Below are 21,293 nucleotides of genomic sequence, written 5' to 3'. Positions count from 1 at the left end.
AATTATGTTCCATTATCGGTCCACAGCAGTTTGTTTTACTCAAAGGGGCAAAGAACTTAAAAGGACATAAGTGTTCATTTTATCAAAATCAATTTTCTATGAAAAACAAAATATTTAAGAGATTTTCCTGTGTTTGCACAGCCTTTTTTTAAAAAAAGATTATTGAGCCATCATTAGGTTATATTGTAGCTATCAGTGACCCGGTGAAGAACAGACAATGTTAGTATTTTGAGAAGAGGAACACTGTTTTAGGAAAAATTTGGTTTTCCATCTCCGCTTTCTCTTTCCTTTATGGCTTCTGTTGTTTTATATTCACAAAATTGTTAACTTCTTCGATGCCCTTTTGACTGCCTGACTGTGATTCTGTTTCACCCTCTATCAATCCTTCCTCGCTGTTCCTATGTGGTGAAGCAAATTTAATAGGAAATTTCCATGGTTAAATACTTGAAAATAAATATTGACAGGGTGGTAGGGAATAAGCACAAAAGAGTGGGGTTAAGCAGATAGCCCTTTGAAAGTGCCAGCGCAAATATAAAGAGAAAACATTTGTGCTGAGTGGTTTGATGATGTTTAGGAACACTCAGCTAATCTTTCAGTTCCCGTAGAACCAGTTATGAATTCTCCAAACTGCTGCTGCAGCTAAACATGGACTGTAAAATCATAGCTTTCTGCTCAATTGCATGTCTCATTTCCTCCCTAAATCTATTATGAAAAATAAAACATTCCCCACCCCTGCAAGCATTGCCTACTGCACTAACATCTCTTTCTCTAACACTGCTGGAACCATCGGGTAAAACTCTCCCACCACAGACAGAATGCAATGACCATCCCAATGATGGGCCAGGCAGTGAGTGCCTTTAATCAGACAGGAGAGTAGAGAGGGAGGACCACACTACCTTCCATCTCTATCCCAATTAAATCCCTTGATAGAAGGAATTACAGGCAGCCTTCCTGTTGCTACCAACTGAAACCCTGAAGTAGGCAATGCTAATTAAAGGCCTTATTGAGCCAATACTAATATTACTTGGTGATGGAAAGGGGCTTGCCCTGTTGGGGTTGCCACACTTCATTCATGACTCTTGGCATCAGGAAGTGGGGCCCTCTGAGAACGATATTTTTGCTGTTACTGTTGACTCAGCTCTCCCACGCATGTGATTCCCCAGCCTATAATCTTAGGCTCCTAGATGCCATGACTCACCATGGCTTGTGACCTTAGAAATTAAGCAGGTATAAGATCAGCCACCGGTGACACCTCTCCATTGGAATGGGGCTTTAACTCTTTCCCTATGGCCTTTATGGCACAACAGCTCTATTTCTGTGAAGAGAGGCAGCTCAGAATCTTCCTTACATTCCATACTGCCCCCGTCTTAACTAGTATCAAATCAGGAGAAATACTCCATCTTCTCCTGCAAACGATCCCATTCTCCTTTCACTTTTGCTCTCTTCCAAAACCCCACTTCAGCTCTCATCTCCCTCCTTCTGAACTTCACTAGTTCCAATGCTGCAGTGCGATGACTTTTCATTTCCTTATCCTTAATCTCTAACTGACCCCTACTTTACTGATGTTCCCCCTAGACTGCTTGTACACAATTGTAACCCTGTCCTCTAGAATTACTAATCTGGCTCCTCAACATCCATTTGTATACCCATGTTTTTAACCTTGTTTTTCAATCATTCTTTGTACTCCTACTGGGCATTCACCATTTTTTTTCCCATAGTACGAAGCACTTTGATACATCATTATCACATAAAATGCAAGTCATGCAGTTGCGAAAAGCATCCAATCTAATTTGAGCCTGAGTAAATACTTTAGTTAATAGAGCCACAAAGTAAATTGCAGAAGGCTTTCAACTTGCCCCATTCAATATTGAAACTCCTGGGCTTCATCAGTTCATTGAATCATGACAGTGTGGAAGCAGTCCATTTGGCCCATCGAGTTCAAACCAACCCTCCGTACAACATCCCACCCAGAACCACCCTACCCCACCTAGCCTGCACATCCTTGCACACTATGGGCAATTTGTGTTAGAAGAACCCAAGTTTAATATATTTCTGAGTCTCCAATGCAGAAAAAAGTGCAGGGTTCAAATGGCAGTGCACAGAACCTTTTTACGAATGTGAGGTATGAGCAGTCTTCACTTAATGTTGTAGTTGTATTTCTGGTAATCACAACTTTAGTGAAACAACTTTAAATGAATCAAATGTTCCCAAAGGAATCAATGTTAAGTCAGAGTTAAGTTCCTTTGCATATTTTTGCTTGGAAATAAACAATGCACAGGTTAAAAAGCTATACCATACACCTACAGCACTGTGCCTTCTGAGCTGAAATACGTAGCATAATAAAATAAAAATATAAACAAATATTTAATATGTAATATATTAAACATAAAAGGAGAAAACAATATCGTCCTTGTACAAGGCAGTTTCATTAAAAATATTATACTCATTTTTCAACTGATCAGACTCCATCTCGTCACAAAAGTTTGCCAGCAGAGGAATCTGCAGAGTTCCTGCATCAACCAATACTGGCACTAGTACAAGTTTGGAGCTAGTCAGGAGAAAAGAAGAGTTTCAGTGGTATAGGGAGCAGTTCAAGCTACGGGCAGAAGGAGACATGCCCTGGGCTGGGAACCAAGACCAGGCAGGGGGAAGCAAGCTGGGAGGCAAGAATGGAGGGAAAGAATGTGAGAGTGAAACAAAGCTAGAGAGACAAAGCCAATGGAGTTTTGGAGGTAACTCGTGGGGAGAAAGGCCAGAGGAGATGAGGTGGGGAAGGGCAATGATGTAAAACTGGGAGAATAAGCATAAGGCGAGTAAACAGGCCTTAAAGATAAAGCAAAATGACATCAAATTGGGCAACTTAAAATAGTGACTTAACATATAATTCCCTTGCACAGCCATAGCACCACCTAAAATGGGCAAAAGCTCTATTTCCTTCAGCCATTTTGTGAATGTCGTGTTTCCTCTTGATCACATTACCCTCGTCGCTAAACACATCAAGCAACTCATGTGATAATCCCTCATACATTGAGGGCGGTGGTGCCAGTTCTCACTGCATTCAGCGACTAACCATTTAATGGCTGGGAAACATTGGCCATTATCAGTAAGAGACATTGGAGCCTGGTAGGACTTACCACTTTGCATGCTTGTCAACCCAACTCAGGTTTACAGTTATCTAAAGCTTGGAGGAAGGAGCTGTATGGGTTACACTCAAAGGTATCTTTCTCAGGCTCTGATGCTTTGTGGTAACATTCAATTTGCTTCCGCTTATTGATTTAAAAGTCTTGCTCATGATTGATCTGGACAGTTATTTTTGACTTTATCGCATTACTATGTTCATGAACTTGCTGAACAAGAATTCATGAAAGAGACTACTGCTCTGATTAGTTAGTGCTACCTTTATGGGTAAGGTAGCCCTGAGCTCCAGGGCCACAGTCTCTTCTGGGCCAAGTTCAGTTGCTGGGATCTGGTGCCACTCCTTGTTTATCCAAGATTCCAATTAATAAGGATTGTATCGAGAGCCTCATAGGAACCAAGCCTGGCATCCATGCATTGAAGCAACAGTGTCCAGACCTTACCACGGACCCCACCGCCAACCTGCTCCCACCTGCTGCCATCTTATACCAAGCTCTGGTTCTCAGTCACCGCCACCTTGGGTGATAAGGGGTCACTGTGTCGCAGTAGTTAGCACTGCTGCCTCACAGCACCAATGACCCAGCGTTAGTTCCATGCTTAGGTGACTGTGTGTGTGGTGTTTGCATATTTTCTCCATGTCTGCATAGGTATCCTCCAGTTGCTATGGTTTTCTCCAGTTCAAAAATGTGCGGGCTGGGTGGATTGGCCATGCTAAATTGCCCTAAGTGTCCAAAAGTATGCAGTCTAGGTGGGATAGCCATGGGAAATGCAGGGCTACAAGGGATAGGGTAGGGGGATGAATCTGGGTGGTTGGAGGTTGGATCGTTGAAGGTTGATGTGGAATCAATGGGCCAAATGGCCTGTTTCCACAGTGTAGGGATTCTATGGTATGTAATTTATGATTATTTTTGCTACCTACCTGCTGTGTTCAATTCAGGGAAGCAGGATTACAGTTAAGACTAATATTTTGGGCTGTTATTCACTTCCAGATTCCCAGAATTTCTTGAGTCACTGCAAGTTCCAAATTTCAGCTCCAGAAGGAATTCTAAAAGGCAGGTGCAGGGTTATTAAATGAATTAAATAAATTAGTTTGAAATTATGTTAGAAATGAGCACATCCCTGGTTTGCACCATAAGATGCATGTTCACATTGATTTGTGCAGCAAACATTGTGTCCTTTGTCTCTATTATGATTAATTACATGTCAGATTCTATTGAATAACTGAATGTTGTTCTGTGGCATGCACCTCCACAGTCTAGACTGCTAGTCACATAAATAGTTTCTGCATTTGCCTAATAACTGTTCTTTTGCACGTCGTTCCTTTGTTTACATATACTATTAACTTAATTTTAATCTGAATCAAGAGAGTTTACAGCAAGCATCAATCACTTGTCTCATATTATTGTTATATAATAATTTACAAGTACATCCTCTTGTTCTCCATCAAAAACTCACAGAAATCGGTGATTTCCTGCTGTTTGCAATGATTAATATCATGTACTGTTGTAGAATAACTTTACTTTGCAAGACCCATTTTTCCAAAACTGCTAATAATGTATGCAATGAGAGTGACTGATCCCTCTCCAGCAAACAGATTCATATAGCCTCATAGCTTTCACTTTGAAAATGTGTTAATTGGGTGCTTATGATTGGAGAGGATTTACACCTTGAGTCACTGCCAGAGACAAGAGCATAGAGGGAATTCAGTAAATTCACAGACACAAACAGCACGGTGGCTCAGTGATTAGCACTGCAGCCTCACAGCGCCAGAGACCCGGGTTCAATTCCAGCCTCAGGTAACTGTCAGTGTGGAGTTTGCGCATTCTCCCCATGTCTGCGTGGGTTTCCTCTGGGTGCTCCGGTTTCCTCCCACACTCCAAAGATGTGCAGGTTAGGTGGATCGGCCATGCTAAATTGCCCGTAGTGTTCAGGGGTGTGTGGGTTATGTGGTGATGATGGGTCTGTTGGGCTGAAGGGCCTGTTTCCACTCTGTAGGAAATCTAATCTAATCAAACAGGAGCTATTAAACTAGTTCTGAGAATAACTGTGGGATACTTAGACCTAAATGTTTGTCAATGGTAGACGCGTTAGTGAAGCTAGATCACATAGGAATGCAGGAGGGAGAGGGTGGGTGCGCTAGCCAATTGGATACAAAATTGGACTGATGGTAGGAGACTGAAGGGTGACCTTATCGAGGTTTATCAAATCATGAGGGGTGTGGATAGGGTGAGTAGCAAATGTCTTTTTCCTAAAGTGAGGGAATCCAAAACTAGTGGACGGACATAGGTTGAAGGAGAGAGGGGAAAGATTCAAAAAGGACATGGGAGACAAAAATTTATCACGCAGATGGTGTTGCATGTAAGGAACGAGTTACCAGAAGAAGCAATGGAGGTGACTACAATCACAACATTTCAAAGGCACCTGGATGGGTATGTGAAGGAGGAAGTGTTTAGACAGATGTTGCCAAATGCTAGCAAATGCGACAAGATCAGATTGGGATTTCTGGTTGGACCAAAGTGTCTGTTTCAGCGCTGTAGGACTCTATGAGCTGGTAGAGTTTGGCATCTTAGAAAAAAATAGTGCTGGAGTCCCAATTCCAGAAATTCCAAAGGCTATCTCAACATCGATCATTTGCAGCTGGAAGGCAGTCAGCGGTAGGAAATGGGGTGGCAGGTATTTAAAAAAATTCAGCTGTCTTCAATCAGAGGCAAATCTTGTTGCTAGGATTTTCAAATTTCAATGTTTAGTATTTATGTATCAGAGATCAAAATGTCCAAAACGCCAGAGTTGTTTGTACAAGTCAGGTACCTTTTGGAGAAGGCAACGTGCCCATTGGGATTGTTAAGAATAGACAAGAATGCTCCTAAAAGGTAGATAAAAGTTTCTAGAAATGTCAAGCTATCAATTTATTTAAATTCCAGTGTCTTTAAATTTAAGAAAAAAAGCCTGCTGTTGAGAAAAAGAATCATTGCTTTCAATTTCAATAGCTGGTTATTGATATAAGTTAGAGGCATACAGTTGTATATTCAGTTCTGCTTGAGTGCTTCCACAACCAATCATCATCACAATGGTGGGCCTGTAAATTCAGATTAATTGACAGCTCAGGTGATTCGGAGAGGTTCGGCTGTCTTTAATGTGATACTGTGAATTCAGATCACCTGGCATTAACCCAGTCACAGAAGACGACATTGACAAACTCATCCCTGTACACCCTGCAAGCTCCTCCTTGCTAACATCTAACAACTATCTAAGCAACAGGCCTCACAGTGGTCATACTTATGGAATCATACCTTATAGATGTTGTTTTAGGAAATACTATCACCATTCCTGGGTATGCCCACTTACAAGACAAGCCCACGGGAGCTTATACAACAGTAGTACATGGAGTCATCTTGGGTGTCATACAGTTGATACTTGACCCAATGAAGACTCATGGTATCAAGTCAAACATTGACAAAGAAACCGCACACGCACACACAAACACACCTTTTCGAAAAACAGTGAAGGTGGCAGGGTCCCAGAATGTACTCTGGGTGAGGGAGTTCAAGGTCCATCACTAAGAGTGACTCAGTAGCTGCAGAACTACCAACTGAACTGGTCAAGTCTTAAAGCACATTGCTACTAGACTGGATCTGTGGCAGGTAATGAAGGAACTAATAAGAGTGAGAGACATATTTGACCTTATTCTTGCCTAACTACCTTCATGGATACATCTATCCATCGCTGTATCAGTAAGAGTGACTACAGCAGAGTCCTTGTTGAGATGCAATCCCAATATTACATTGACAAAACCCTTCCCCTCATTGTATTTTGCCATACCATCACTGCAAAATGGGATAGACTTCAAACAGATCCAGATGCTCAAGACTTGCCATGTATGAGGCACTGTATGCCAGCAGCAGCAGAGTTGTACTCCAACGCACTCTGCAACCTCATAGCCTAGCATATCATCCACTCTACCATTACCATAAGCTAGGGGATCAATCTTGGTTTGCTGCAGGGTGCGGGAGGGCATGCCAGGAGCAACAGAATGCATACCTAAAAATGAAATGTCAACTTGTTGAAGGTACAAAGCACGGCTACTTGAGTGCCAAACAGCATAAGTAGCAAGTGACAGATGTAGCTAAGTGATTCCATAACTAAAGGATCAGATCTAAGCTCTGCAGCCCTGCCATATCCCATCATGAATGGTGACGGACAATTAAACAACTCAATGAAGAGGATGCTCCACAAATATCTTTGTCTTCAGTGATGCCAACACCTTAGTGCAAAAGATAAGGTATTTGCGAAAGTCTTCACCCAAAAGTGCCAATGATCCATTTTGGTCGCCCAGCATCACAGATATGAGTCTTCAACCAATTTGGTTGACTTCATGTGGTATGAAGACATGGCTGAAGATACTGGGTACTGCAAAGACTATGGGCCCTGACAATATTCTGGCAATGGTGGTGAAGATGTATGTTCCAGACCTTACCGTGTCCCTAGCTAAACTATTCTGGCATCTACCTGACAGTGTCAAAAGTTTTCTAGGTGTGTCCTGTACACAAAAAGCAGGAAACATCCAACCTGGCCAAATACTGCCTTATCAGTGTACTCTTAAACATCAGTAAAGTGGTGGAAGGATTTTGTGACGGTACAATCAAATAGTACTTACTTTGCAATAATACTCACTGACACCCATTTTAGGTTCCACTAAGGCCATTTGGTTCTTAATCTCATTACTGACTTAGTTCAAACCTGGACATAAGATTGAATTCCAGAGGTGATGTGTGAGTGACTGCCTTAGACATCAAAGCACCATTTCTGTGACTGCAGTGTCAAGGAGCCCTAGCATAACTAGGATCAGTCAAAACTCTCTCTGCTGGTTGAAGTCATACCTGTCATACAGGAAAATGTTTGAGGTTGTTGTTGGTCAGTCATTTCAGGTCAGGATACCTCTGCAGGAGTTCCACATGGTACCTTCCTAGTCCCAAACATCTTCTGCAGCTTCATCAACACTCTCCATCCACTAAAACTGAAAGAACAGCAGATGCTCCAAATCAGGAACAAAAACAAAAATTGCTAGAAAAGCTCAGCGGGTCTGGCAGCAGTAATTGAGAGAAATCAGAGTTATTGTTTTGGGTCAAGTGATCCTTCCTCGGAACTGACACCATCTATTGCCAGGTCAGAAGTTAAATTTAGGGATGTTTGCTAATGTTCAGCTCCATTTGCATCTCCTCAGATACTGAAGGAGTCCGTGTCCAAACACAACATGACCTGGACAATATCCAGGTTTGGCTGGCAGGTGATGAGTTACATACATGCCACAAAGGTTCCAGTCAATAATCATTTCCAACAACATAGAATCTAAATATCACTGGATCTTGATGAAAGAATCTAAATATCACTGGATCTTGATGACCATTGCTTAATCCTCCACTATCAACATCATGGTGTTACCATGGACCAGAAACTGACTAGATTTGCCATACGTATGCAATGGCTGTAAAAGCAGGTCAGACGCTAGAAATTCTAAGACAAGTACCTTGTTTCCTGACTCCCCAGATCCTGTCCATCATCTACAAGGCATAAGTCTGGAGTGGGATGAAATACTTCCCACTTGTGTGGATGAGTGCAGTTCCAATAACGCTTAAGAAGTTTGACACCATCCAAGGAGAAGCAGCCTGCTTGATTGGCACCATATACGCAAACATCGAGTCACTCCAACACCACGGCAGCAGTGTGTACTATCTGTAAAACAACTGCAACAATCCACCAAGGCTCCTTCAATAACAGCATCTAAACCCATGTCCATGACCATCTAGAAAGACAAGGGCAGCAGTTACATGGGAACACCACCACCTGAAAACTTCCCTCCCAACCACTCACTATCCTGACTTGGAAGTATATTGCCGTTCCTTCAGTGTCACTGGGCCAAAGCCCTGGGAGTCACCCCTTAATGGCATTGTGGGTCCATCTACAGCAAATGAACTGTAGCAGCCTCCTCAGAGGCAACCATGGATGGGCAATAAATGCTGGCCCAGGCAGCGGCTCACAATTTCTTTGAATGAATTAAAGAGATGCTGTTTATTCAGATGCTGGCAACTCTCTCTCACAAGCAGAATAATGAGTCAGTGATCATTGGTATTAATGCAATTAGGCCATTCAGCACGGATTGTTGCTGGGTCTGAACCATGTAAACCAGCTCCACTGAATTCAACAATTCAGGCTTGTGGCCTTTTGTTAGGACATTTAATCAACACATCTTGATAGCTTTTGAGAGGCTGCAATTTTCGTGCTCTGTCCTGTGCTTATACTGAGATTCCTGTTTAATGTCAGAATGATGAACAACTCATCGTAGAAACAGCCATTCATTCTGTCAATTGACACCTGATGTGAACAAGAGAAGGGTCTTTTCCTGGACCATTTTATGTGATACAGCTCTATTAAGCATTTAGCACTGGCACAGAAAGCTGTGTGATGAATTCTGATTCCTAGGAAAGTAAAACCAGACAAGAGAGATTTTATGTTGAAGTATTTGCAACTCATCATATTAACTCTGTTTCTCTCTCCACAGAGGTTGCCAGACCTCCTGAGTATTTCCAGCACTTTCTGTTTTTATCTTATAAGCGAAACCTTAGATGGGTTTTCTCTTCCTGATGTCTCCAAACCTAAGGCTAGAAGAAAGGACAGAATACATTTAGCACTGACTCTGCTAGTGGCGAAGTCTCAAAAGATTTGTTCTTTTCTGCTTTACCCTCTTGATGTTCCAACAGTTGTAATCAATACAATTGGTTTGTCTTCAAGATATCATTCAATTTTACTTAGAAGATGGCTAAGCAACTTGCTGCTGAAATGTATTTTGGTGAGATTTTTCAAAAAAAACCTTGTCAACTCTTATCAATTATTTTGTCCCAGCCTATCTACATTTTCTCAGTTATAAGTGTCCTCTTGTCCTGCATATTCCTCACTGATACATATAGCTGTGACTTCACAGATTTGGGACTGTTACAGTTCAGAAGGAGACCATATGGCCCACCCATTGAGCATGCAGTGTCTCTCTGACTAAGCATTATCCTGCACATTGTTACTGTCCAAATTATCATCTGATGCCATTTTGAGCAGTTGACCTCAGTTGAAATCAGCTCCACATTTTGAGGCAGTGCATTCCGAAGCCTAACTACTCACTGTGTGAAAATGTCTCTCTTTCACCTTGCTGCTTTTCCAAATTTCTTTAACTATGTGCCCTCTCATTTCTGACCACTTTATGAGTGGGAACGGTATCTCCTGATCTCCTCTGCACAGAACCCCCTTATGCTTTTGAAAACTTCCTTCAGGTCTCTTTCTTCTCTCTAAGGAGAAAAGTTCCACATTATCCAGTCTATCTTCATAACTGAAGTGCCTCATTTATGAAACCACTATTGTAAAATTCTGACACTGTCTTCAATGTGTTACCATCCATCATACAGAGAGACACATAGGTATGCCACCTTCTGAGATCCAGCTGGTGTCTAACGCAAGTTTAACATAACCTCCTTTTACTTGTATTGCACACTCCCATTAATAAAACCTGGAACACAGCATTCTTTATTAACTTCCCTCTCTGTCTGTCCTGCAACTTAACTGATTTATGCATACGAATGCCCAGATTACTTTGTTCCTGCAAACCCTTTCGTAAACACACTTCATTTTATACCTTCTGTCCATATTCTTTCTACTAAAATGCATCAATTAGCCCACACTTCTCTGCATTGAACATATGTGCCCTCTGTCTGCCCCCTCCACCAACTCATTAATATCCTTTTGAAATTCTGCACTATCCTTCCATTAATCAGAAAAAGCAAGGGCCCCAATACCAACTGCTGGGGAACTCTACGACAAACCTTCTTCCAACCTGAAAAACATCCACGAACCGTTAATTGACTTATAAATTTGCCAGCAAGACTGTTGTGCAGCATTGTATCAAACAGCATTTGGAAGGCTCACATGAACAACTTTAAACTCACCAGCAAGTTCACCAAATTTGATTTTCCCCTAAAATAATCTGTGTCGGTTCTTCATAAAGAATGTATTTTTGTCCATGTGTCTACTAATTCTAAGATTTTTTTTTCTGAAGTTTCCTCACGTCCAAAATTAAACTGACTGGCATATCATTGCTGGCTGTGCCTCACACTCTGTTTTGAGGAAGGGAGTTATGTTTGCCAGTTACGTTTGCATACCCAACATTCAGTGTTTTTGCCTCAGGTCAACAAATTTTTATCAACATTGCTTTAGAAGATACACAGATAACTCTTTAGTATTGAATGTCCCTCTGACTCTACTGTCAGTGCCTAATATATTTTAGTAATTCTGCTTTGTGTTACACACACTTTGTTTACAGCACTCTTCAAAAGCATGGGCTCAAACAGCGATGGCCTATCCCACAATTTCACATCATCCTTTGTCCCACTCTTGATCATAACAAAATACTTTTTTCTTCCTTTCTGGAAACAAGAATTGCTCTTTAGATACCCAACCCTGGTCCTTCTCCTGAGCCTATTTTTTTTAAAATTCCTGGCTCAATCTTACTTGAATATCATCCACTCCAACCATCTCCTTTCTGACAGGAATACTTATCTTCAGTGAGGGTTTTAATTTTACCTTAGTGGATGCAACTCAGCAATTTGTAAGATTAACACAGGGCTGGGTTTATCTTCTGCCATGTTCATCTCAATGCTTGTATTTTTGAATGAAAATTTCTCTACCTATCTGACTCCTTCTGAATTCTCTTAATCCCCTGGAAAACTTTCCTTCAATTACCTCCTTCTCTCCAACTTCTCATGCAGAATTAATATCGTAGCATTAGTAATTTCAGTCCCCTGACTCCTTTATTCATCGTAATCCCTCTCAATTGCAATTTTAGTTCTCCATTCTTTCAGTTGCATTGCACTGGCAGGCAAGTGTAGTGCTGTCGCCATAGAATGGAAAAATTTCTACTTGTGTTCAACTTCAGGTGCTACATGAAATCTCTCCTATCTTGATCCACTACAGCAAGTCAAAACTACTGAAAGCCCTGGCAGAGGTGCCAGGGGAGGCTCAGTTGGCACTGCTGCCTCTCAACACCATGGACCTGGATTCAATTCCAGCATTGGGTGACTGTCTGTGTGGAATTTGCACTTACTCCCGTACCTGTGGTGGTTTCCATTGGCTGCTCTGGATTCCCCTGTCAGCCCAAGGATGTGCAGTCCAAGGCCATTCTAAATTGCCCATTGTATCTAGGGACATGCAGGCTAGGTGGGGTAGCCGTGGTAAATGTAGGGTTACAGGGATAGGATGCCATGCTTTTCAGAGGGTTGGTGCAGACTTGATGGGCCAAATGGCGTCTTTCCACGCCGTAGGGATTCTATTCAATGAGTAAATTCAGTCATCATGTCTAATCCCACCTATTCTGAGGCTCATTCAGCATCAGACAACTCTCGAACTTGGAATAGCCAGTCTTTGGAGAATATTTCTGTTGGTGTTCCCCTGATTATCCACGGTAGAGTTCATCAGTGATGCTTAATCATATCATTTCTTTAGCAGTTCCACCAAATTCTTATCAAAACTGTGCATCAGATTGGAACTCCCTGACCAAAATGGCCCTTCTTCTTGAAATATGAAACAAAAGTCTCAGTCAGACCACACACCCTGTAGTAGAGTTAGTTATGGAGTGTAAAGTATGAGGAGGAGAAAAGGTGATGGCAGAAACTTTGGTCATTGCTCCTAGTAGTGCAGCCAGTACAGGTTGAGGGTTAAGACTGCTCTTTCTGATATTATGGAATTGCAATGTTTGCTGCAGGAGGTACAACAATTGAGGGCACTGACCCTGATTGGCTCTACAGTGAAATAGCTTACACTGAACCTGTCCAGTCACTGAAATCCCAGCGCCTGCTCCCACATGAAGGGGAGGCTTCTCCCTAGCAGGAGGAAGGTGGAAGTTTATTAATACTTCACCAATTTACGTGACGTCTATCAATTTGGCACACAGCTATTTGTGAACTGTCAGATGTTGTATTGGAACTATCATTTGAAACACTGACCATGACCTTGAACACACTGTTTAATACATTCTGGCTGCTTGGCACAGATGACAGTAGCAGCTGAGGAACAGGAAATGTGGCACCATGGCAACTTGCACTTCAAAAGCAGGAGCACTAAATGTTGTCCTTTGGAAATTTCCACTGTGCTGCACTGCAAGCTTGTGTTTTGTTTAAGTTCCTATTTAAACCCACAATCTTGGAACAAAGCTGCGTGCATAAAACCGCTGCAAAACATAGAGTTATGTCACTTGGAAAAGTGAATTCGTTTGCATGTTCAGGGAGCATTGTTTATTTTTGAAGGGCGTCCTAGGGTATAAAGTTCATGCTTTCAAACAGAATGAGTGATTGTCATCCTAATGAGCAATACTTGGCAAGTCTGCAAGAGTATTTTATGAAACGGAATGTGATAGTGGACAATGACTGGATACCATGGAATAAAGTGCGAGGTGTGGCTGTGAAGAAGTCATGAAATTAGTTTCAGGGGGTCTAGCCAAATGAAGTCGATCTCATTTCCTTGTGCATTTCCAATATGTTGGGCCCTGATAAATGAGTAGGAGCACATAATTCATTTTCATTTACTGAAGTAGAAACAAATAGAAAAAATGAATCATAGTGTACATTCCTATCAAGATGTTGATTTTTCAACAGTAAGTCAGTCATGTTAATAGCTCACATTTCATAGTGAAACTCCATGAGCTGAAGCTTCCAAAACTCTGTTCCATTGAAAGCTATTAATAATGGAATTCAGTTGTGGTTGCTGTTCCCACAGAGACGTGGCCTAAGACCTTTACAGGGTAATAATTTAGCTCTGTGCTGCCAGGGTTAATAGGTCTGCCAATGACCTGTTTGCTTTCATAAACAGAAATTGCTGAAAAAAACACTGCAGATTTGGTAGCATCTGTGGAGTGAAAGCAGAGTTAACATTTTGTGACCTCGTGGCCCTTCTTCAGAACCGACTATGCCTCAGAAAGTGTTGGTATATATGCTGACGATGGGGTGGTGGGAGTGGGAAGGAGTAAACAATAGGTGGAGATGAAACCCAGAGAGAGAAAAAAATAATTGGGCAGGTAAAGGAATGAGTCAACCTGGAGGAATGAATAGCTGCTAATGCGGACCATTGGTGACTAACAGTGGGTTGGGTGTGGCAGCACACCATGTAATGAGGCCTGGTGTGTGGTGGGTTGGGTAAGGACATTGAAGAAGGTGCTCAGGACCTAAAACTGTTGAGCTCAATATTGAGTCCTGAAGGCTGCAGTGTCCTAAGTTCTTCCAGCTTGCACTGAGCTTCACTGGGGCACTGCAGCAAACCTGAGACAGACACGCTGGCCAGGGAATATGGTGGGGTGTTGAAATGACAGGCTACAGGAAGCACAGATCATGAGCTCACTCTCCCTCCGACCCCTAGGTGTTTAGGAATGTTACTAACATCTCAAATTGATAGTTCTTGCCTCAGCCAGCAGGTTCAGGTCCCAAGCCAGCAACTGGGCTCATGAAGGATTTATAATTGTACAGCACTTTTCACTGTCACCACACATCTCAAAGTCAAGAATGTGCTTTTGAAACATAGTGTTGTAATGTTAAAAAATGGCATCCTAGTTATACACAGCAAACTCACACAAACAGCAATATGATTTCAATCAGTTTTTGTAACATTGTGTGAGGGATATGTATTGGCCAGGACATCATTAATAATTCCCTTGCCACTCTTTGAAATGTAGCCATGGGATTTTTTACCTAAGCAGATAGCTGGGGCCTCAGCTCAGAGCAAAAGACATAATTCCTCAGTTTCACTACCATCTCAGCACATTTTTTTTTGCACCTTAACAAGTGTTTCTATATTCTTATTATAATAGCGAGTCTAAACCTGCTTAGAGTCAAGGGCCATAGTAGCCCCAGCCTATAGGGCTGCCCTTTCGTTAGAGAGAGATGACTGTTTTTTTTTAATCTGAGGGTTACCCCATCTCAGATGAGGAGAAAGGTTGAAAAGCAGATTTCTTCATTATACCCTCAGCTAATGTGGGAATTGAACTTATGCTATCGGCATCACTGTGTATTGCAAACCAGCCATAAGACCACAAGGAATAGAAATCAGACTAGGTCATTCAGCCCCTTGAGTCTGCTCCATCATTTGATAGGATTATGGTATGCTTATAGTATTCCAATGGTTGTTATGCAAAATTATTGTAACTTCTATTTATCAATTCGGTCTCAATGAAAATGGACTCTAATGCTTTGTGTGCAATTTTTTCATTAAATAAACAGAGCCACTCATTATTTTCAATGAGCATTGTTATGATAATAGAATATAATTCCGGATCACCTACAGGCTTTGATTTTTGACAAATTGTGCTTTTAGTTAGAATACATCTTTTGGATAGAGGATATACGGCCAAAAATAACTGAGAATGTAAATTCTGAATAACGTAACTCAGTAGCCATCTGGATGCCCTTTGCAGATTATTCTTGGCCTCAAGGCAGATTCTGGAATGTCATAGCTGTTAAAGAAGCTTCAAAGAGAATAACTTCAAGGAAGAAATAAACTTCAAACTGAACAGCCACTATCTCATGCTGTGGACGTGAAAGGTTCAGGAAAAAAGGTGGCAACCTGGTCAAGAGACACATTTATATTCTCCCCTTTCAGAAACACACAGGGGTAGGGATTAAAGGCTGACTCAATCCTGCTCTATATATGTTAATGGAAGAAGATATGTGCTGTGAAAGTCATAGTCTTTGTTATCTCTGCACTGCAGGTAGAAAGAAAGAAAATCTATCTCTCTTCACGACAAGTAAGAGAAGCTGCAGATAAAAGGTAACAGAACTGAAACCTTTCAGCTTAGCCACAAAGCCAAGCATCTCAAAATGTTCACCTGTCACTAACATTGGGTATAATTGCCACTAGCAACACCTTTTTGCAATAGCTACAACATCCCACTGTCTACTTCTCATGGTACACAGTGACTGATCCATATATCTTCTTTGACTTTTATCTTTGTTTGGACTCACCTCTTTATTCCTTTCAGTTTACATGCATATTACAATTCATTATCATTTCTTCATAACTTCAGTAATGAATAAATTCATTCTTTCATTAACTTAAATCGTGGGTTCAATCCGGAGCAAGGCTTCCTCAAGGGAAGAGATCCTTTTTGAGGTAACCATGTTGCATCGAGAGGAGAGTGAATAAAGAAGGAGAGCCATTCAGCCTACCTCAGTACTAGATAATTTGGGATATTCTGTCTGGAACCAAAATAAACAAAGGTACCTTGACTGGGGCCTGCTCACTACTGTATGAACGGGCACAGTGTGTACAGTATAGGAAAAGGTCACTTGACCCAATGGGCCTATCCTGGTGTTACACTGCAGATAACCTTGTACTTATGTTCACTCTGTTAAATCCTTAGGGCAAATACAGCAATAAAAAAGAATGTGCACACAAATATGGAATAAGAACATAGGCCAATGTTCAGCACTCAGATAACTGTAAAAACAGATGTTTGCTGCCTGTATATCTGCTGAAGCCAAAACACTCATAAGGTGGAGTGTTGGAGATACTTTAACAGCTACTACGTATCACATTGAATTTAGCTGTTCACGAAGGAATGGTTCAAGCCAGTCAGACTCTAAAGCATTGCATGCCTTGGATTGTCACAATCAGCTTTGCCTTCTGTACACAAGAGCAAACTAGAAACACTTTTAATGTTCTTTATTGTACAATATGCAGCCTTTGTGCCACCTTGTTACTTTTATAGTTTAAACTAAAAAGGATAGGAATTTTGAAGTATGCTCCTTAAGGGCATCATGGGTGGAACCTGTAATTTATTAATTTACTAAATTGACTTGAACAAGCTTCAAACTAGCCCAAAAATGCACAAATTTTCAATGATAAAATAAAGCAATGAAGGTTTACTCTGGGGAAACATTCATTGTTACAACTTTTTTGTTTGTTTCAAACAAAAGTTAACAGTCAGAGACTGGGTGTGAAGAAAGTGTGTCCTAATGTCACTATAGTGGGGTCACGAGCAATCCAGCTAACATTCTTTCGAGATCAAAACAAAACAGTGGATGGTGGAAATCAGAAACAAAAACAGCATTTGCTGGAAAAACTCAGCAGGTCCGGCAGCATCCGTGGAGAGCGAACATCAACATTTTGGATCCAATTCTGAAGAAGGCTCCCTGGACCTGAACTGTTAAGTCTGATTTCTCTCCACAGATGCTGTTGGAACTGCTGAGTTTATTCAGAAAATTCTGTTTTCCTCCTTCTAGAGCAATCATGGTAATAATATGAAAGATGAGGGCAAGCATCATATGAGATTCTTATTCCAGCATGTTAGTATATATATTTCTGGCCATATAGCTGTTGGCAGTTACATAAGAGCATTAAAGACATGTGTGTTATTTATTGTCAGCACTTAGCACTGACACATTAAGGGACTGCAGTCCCCACGTATTCACATCACCTTGTAACTAATCGAGTCTACGTATCAATAGGGACAGCAGAGTGAAGAATCCTAATAGCTCCATCTGTCTATTCTAGCAATCTGAAAAGACCAACTCTTCGATAATTATTCTGAAAATATAGCATACATAAAGCCAACTAAGTGGATCAGAATTTCATCCTTTTATTCTTTCTGCACCTCGATTTGTATTCAGTCAAGTTGGATGAGACAAAATATCTTACCATTTTGTACCTAAGTCTTTTGTACATGGGTACCCTGGTGCCCAAGATGGTGCCATGCATGATGACATTATACACTTTTCACAGTCCTCCTATATTTCTGTACTTGAGTACATGTGACAAGAAAATCTAAAATCTATTTTTTTTATCCATTTTAATTTCCCTCAGAAAGCTCAGTAGTAACGTCCACAAGAGAGTCAGTTGAGCTTCTTCCAAGATTGTACTTCTCTTAACCAGGCCAACAGAAGATGCATGAGATGAAGCTCCCTTTTTTACAGTATGACTTTCAAGAGCTATGTTCCCACTGTCCCCATGACAAAGAGCAGAGGGTTATTCCTGTAGAAGCAGCCTGGATGGAAACCCCAAACTTATACCATCAAAAAGCAGAAAGGAAATCACTCATTTAAAAAAAAATGATGTAAATGCAACATATCTATTGTGAAAACAACTCTAGCACCAAATGTAGGGCCCGGGGAGGATGGACAGGTCAAGGAAGTGGGATGAGGTTGGTAGGTGGGAAATGGAGACGTGGCTTGAGGTGGGAGGAGAAGATAGGTGAGAGGAAGAACAGGTTAGGGAGGCAGGGAAGAGCTGGGCTGGTTCGTCCCTCCCCCCACCTCATCACAAAACCAGCCCAGCTCGTCCCCGCCTCCCTAACCTGTTCTTCCTCTCACCTATCCCTTCCTCCCATCTCAAGCCACGCCTCCATTTCCTACCTACTAACATCATCCCACCTCCTTGACCTGTCTGTCCTCCCCGGACTGACCTATCCCCTCCCTACCTCCCCACCTATACTCTCCTCTCCACCTATCTTCTCCTCTATCCATCTTCGGTCCGCCTCCCCCTCTCTCCCTATTTATTTCAGAACCCTCTCCCCATCCCCTTCTCTGATGAAGTGTCTAGGCCCAAAACGTCAGCTTTTGTGCTCCTGAGATGCTGCTGGGCCTGCGGTGTTCATCCAGCTCCACACTTTGTTATCTCTATCCCTCAAGACCCTCTTCTCAGGGCTAGACCCGGCTTTGCCAGAGATGCTTACATTCTGAGAACAAATCCAAGAAGGGTCACTGAGCTTGAAACGTTAACTCTGCTGTTCTCTCTATAGATGCTGCCAGACCTGCCAGGTCTCGTGCAACCTCTGCTTTTGTGAATATTTGTGTTGACTGCTACTTCTTTACAAAAAATTCCTCTGTGCACTTTAAACAATTAATTACTTGGCCAGCAGGTGGTGCAGTCCTCTAGTGATCCTGAAGATCAGATTCCCCTGTCCACAGCATGCAGAACTTTACAGACTTTGAAAACTGTTTCTTTTTCCTTTCCTAAAGTGATGACCTAATTTTGAATTTCCATCAATGCTGGCAGCCCTCAATAATGTGGATGCTTCTCAGCTCATAGGTCAGTATGACTGTGAAACAATTTCTCAGATGCACTGTGTTTCATTTTCCATATGCACAGGCACATTTTTCAGGAGGGGTGTCTGTATCATGCTTTGAACAACATGCCTTCTGTACTACTCAGCAGCAGTCTGTAGCTCACTTAGCCTCATAGTGGTGTTTTTAGTGAGTGGTATAATTAACAAGCAGAATTCAGTCTCAAACATTTCAGTCCATTGTGAGTATTTCCAATAAAAGCAAAAAACTGCTGATCTTGGAAATTTTCAGAACAAACATGAAATTCTCGAAGCATTCAACAGGTCAGACAGTACTTCTGGAGTGAGAAACAAGAGTAGTTTGAAGTCAACAGATCTTTATCAGCACTCTCTGCATTACTTGATGATCTAGGCTTTATCCCAATGTAATAATATCACCTGGCGTTTAGCCGAACCAAGAGCTCACGCATCAAAGAAAAGGCATAGATTTGGGTTGTGTCTGTGATTGATAGCTTAGTGGACCAGGTTGCCCCTCTGTTTCTGAGACTTTAGTGGACGAGATGCATTTCCAGAGAGCATTCACACTCGCTCAGATGCAGGTAGTGATCACAGTAGCAACAAGAGAGCTATTGGCACTTTTAAAGTAGATGGCACCTTGGCTTCAGTAGCTTAACTAGAGGAGCTAAGCCAATATTCAGAGTTAATAATCTGAGTCTTTTTTTTCTGTAATTAGGGAGTGTTGGGAATTTGTTTTGTATTTGCTGTGAAAACTGTTAACCCTTTACAAGTAGATCTTATTTGTTAGTTGGAGGATAAATGTTGACAATCCATTAGGAGAAAAGATATGCTTACCATAGAGGGAGTGAAGTGAAGGATCACTGAACTACGTCCTTGAAGGCTGGTATCCCATCACCAAGTTACTTTTTATTACATGTGGAGAGGCATCAACAGTGATCCAACTCAGTCAGAGCCAGCTCTAAGAGTGAGCAGAACCTCTGACACTGCCATTCGTATCAGTCAACCAGGGCTCCCTGTTTGGAACAGGTTAACAGCTCTAGTTAGGGAACTCATATTCAATAAAGTCCACCTGGCTGACCTTGTTCTAATCAACCATTGTCATCAGGCTTATTTCCCAGGTTCATTTTATGAGACGAGATTGGCTTTGACTGGATCTATATTGACTGGATTTTGGGGGTATGAGAGAGGATCTCATTGAAATGTTTAAAAATCTGACAGGACTGGACAGACTGGGTGCAAGGATGATGTTTCCCCAGGTTGCAAGTCCAGAACAAAGGCCACAGTCTCAGGATACTCGGTAGGTCATTTTGGACTGAAGTGAGGCAGGATTTCTTCACTCAGAGAATGCTGAAGGTGTGAAATTCCCTACCACAACAATCTGTGTAGACCAAGTGCCTAAATATATTGAAAGAAGGAAACAGATTTCTAGAAGTTAAAGTGACAAGGGGAATGATGAGGGAAGTGACAGTATGGTGTTGAGATAAAGGATCAGCCAGGATCATGTTGAATGGTGGTACAAACTCAATGCACCAAATGGTCTTCTCCTGCTCTTGCATTTCATGTTTCTGTGAGATTGCCCTGCTGCTTCCTATGAAGTGCCACTGTATCCATTCACAGTGCTTTGAAAGATGGCTTCTCTTATGATTGAGTGAATTGAAGGGATGAACTAGAGCACAACTGGAACTCCACTACATTCTAACCCAAATACCAAGTGCTACCAACCCAGTCAAGCTGACACTGTCTGGTCAGTAGGACATTGCAAATAATAGTAGGATGAAAATGGGTTCCCTACACAATTTTTCAGCCAATCAGATTAGATTCTTGAAGATTATTTAGCCATGCCTATGATGTAATCAAGGTTACCTTCAACATGAGTTCTCTGTAATTTGATGGTTTCTGGACTGTTAGTTGACTTAGGCAGTTTCCCTGAGATGAAGGAGGACTACCTTCTAGTCTGGCTCAATGACTTTGAGATGCCTGATAAGCCCAATGTATAGTCAGCCACAAATGAGGCAGGTGGAGCATGAAGGGTTCATTATGTAAGGCTTATGGAAGTCTGTGT

At 41.7% G+C, this 21,293-nt stretch overlaps 1 protein-coding gene and 1 pseudogene across 1 annotated transcript in view; one reads left to right on the top strand and one right to left on the bottom strand.

The window, feature by feature from the left end:
• cwf19l1 (CWF19 like cell cycle control factor 1) overlaps positions 1 to 21,293 on the top strand; it is a 150,655-nt gene that overhangs the window by 73,463 nt on the left and 55,899 nt on the right. The gene's annotated exons all lie outside the window — the stretch shown is intronic.
• Positions 2,861 to 3,545, bottom strand: LOC125463430 (small ribosomal subunit protein uS7m-like; annotated as a pseudogene).

The sequence above is a fragment of the Stegostoma tigrinum genome, chromosome 25 (genome assembly GCF_030684315.1).
Source record: "Stegostoma tigrinum isolate sSteTig4 chromosome 25, sSteTig4.hap1, whole genome shotgun sequence".
NCBI lineage: Eukaryota > Metazoa > Chordata > Chondrichthyes > Orectolobiformes > Stegostomatidae > Stegostoma > Stegostoma tigrinum.
This window is presented reverse-complemented; position numbering and strand designations above follow the sequence as displayed.